The sequence below is a fragment of the Montipora foliosa genome, chromosome 6, assembly GCF_036669935.1.
Source record: "Montipora foliosa isolate CH-2021 chromosome 6, ASM3666993v2, whole genome shotgun sequence".
Lineage (NCBI taxonomy): Eukaryota > Metazoa > Cnidaria > Anthozoa > Scleractinia > Acroporidae > Montipora > Montipora foliosa.
Window position 1 is genome coordinate 16,995,775 of NC_090874.1, and position 2,500 is coordinate 16,998,274.

The following is a 2,500-nucleotide window of genomic DNA, read 5'->3' on the forward strand; positions in this document are numbered from 1 at the left end:
TAATGAGTTTTTTCAAAAATTATCAGAGGCTTGTTTTCAATTAGAAAACTATGATCTTACAGATATGCCGTTAATTCGAGAACCAATTTGGGCTCATTTAAGAGAACGTTGCAATTCTTTTGCATCAATGTCTGCAAATGCGGTATTTAGTGATTTATTTAGGTTGAATACAGTTGGTGCAATGACACAAGAATTAAATTCTCTTTTTCTTATACAACAGAGTAATCAATCCGTTTGTTCATTCTGTAGCAATGCACTTGTAAAGGAAACAAATGTATTTGTACTTTACTTGACTTTTGCAAACTTGCTTCAGAGCCAGTTTGAAACTTATGTTTCTGAGGCTATCTTACCAAATAGTTGTAGACTTTACTGTGATTTATGTCAAAAGCATTCTGGGGATATTTCAATCCTGCAACATTTTGTGACACTCCCAAAATTTTTAAGTGTAGAACTGTCATCCCATTGTATTAATCAAGTATTATTCCCAATGACTATGGATGTATTAGGTGAAGGTTATGTACTAAAAGGCATGGTTCGATCTCTGAATCATCACTTCACAGTGGCTATAACAGATAACACTCATTGGGTATATATTGATGATATGTGTGTTTCTGTAAAAAGTTACAGTTCGTTGCAGAATCTTTTGCATAACCATTGTAATGGTTGGTTTTTTGCCATATTTGAAAAGACTGCAATTGTAGTGAACAATACTGTACTACCAAATTCAGTCATGTGCAATCCCTTTCATCAAGATGGTAATAAAGAACATAAACTTGATAGCCCACTGTTGCAAACAATTTCAGGCATTTATAAAACCGTGCACAAAGACACCAATAATCTCTCTGTGAACATTTTTATGCAAAGAAATTTAACCAAATGCAAAACCTTCCAGGAAGACTCTCAGACTGATAATCTACCTCTCTGCAGTTTAGAGACAGATATTCCTAGTAATGATAATACTATGAATATTGGCACTGTGACAAAAAGCTCTGCTATAGCTTTTTATGGTATTTGTTTTTCTGTTCTTAAGCCCTGCAGTTATTGGAAGTCTGATACATTACATGCTATTGTTGACTGTGGAAGTGCATTTTTTGAGGACATTGGTAAAGGGAATGCAAAAGTTAGTGAACTGCCCCATGCTCTTAACATATATGGTTTCATCTTCTAGTGTATTAGTCCTTAACAGATTCATTGTTCAAAATATGGTTACAAACACAGGATTTTTGTTTTATCTCCCCAGTGTCACTTTTGGTTGTGTTTTTCACAAAACTAAACGAAGTACATCATTATTCTTTCTCTCTCTCGAAAGTCATGGACTTGAGGTACTTCGCACAAATGACACAAATTGACATTTTTCCCTCATATCAACGTCAATCTTTCTCAACAGCACAAATACCCGCCGAGCAAAGGCTACATTTTCACAGTAAGTAAGTAGCCTCTTCCAACAACCCTTCAATGCCCGCAATTCGTCACGCAATTCCTAAGCAAAATTAATCGTCAGTTGTGTACTCAAATGGCGTGACTTTTGCGCGAATAAAGAAATTGCCACAACTCTGATCTCCTAGTACAGAACGCTCACACAATACTCAACCAATGCGGTCAAGAACATGAAAAAATCCTTTCTCGGCAGAGGCTACTTTTTCGCACCACACGCTCACTTCATTCTCATCATGTCTTCTTCGTCTTTATATCTTTCACAGTTGAAGTACTCAACATCTCCCTCTTTCCTGTACACATTTGTTGTTGATACACTTCTCAACCTTCCAACGGCATTCAACATAATTCTTACTAAACCAATACATCCCGCGTAAACGCCTTAAGGCGTCTTCTTGTTGTAAAACAAATCTCGCAGAGGATTTAACACAATCGGGTGCTTTCTTTTGATCATTGTGCTCAGTCAATCATTCCAAAGAACATGGAATTAGCCTGTACCCGACACGTCACTTAGAAGACTCGTTAGTAAGCGTCATCGATCCCTTCTCTGGCAGCAGACCAGCCCGAAAGCAATAAGTAATGATACGAATGGACTTCTATGAAAATGTATCTTTGTATAACAATGATTGCTAAGAATTGATTTTTCGGAAAGTGGATGTTCCCTTTCAATGGCATGCGATCGCAGTTAAAGGAGAGGTGATGTCTGTCTCTCATTCGTTAACAACAGCTAATTTCGTACATGTTGCGCGCGCTTTAGATGTCATGTGTGGACCGAAATATGGGTGTTTAAGGGAAATTATTTCGAAATCGGTTCCAGGATATTTCTAGCGTACTTTAAAAAGCAAAAGGATGGAAATCACACCTTTTTGAGTACCAAATTATGTGTATGTTCGACTTGACTCACAGAAAGCACTGAAATGCCTTCAAATTACGTCATACCGAAACCCCGCCAAAATCCAGTTTATCGCCGGCCATTTTCCATTCACAGCAGATCAGAGAATTAAACCCTTTTTTTGGAAACACCATATTAAACGCAAACGATAGACGCCTTCCCGTTCCAATAAAC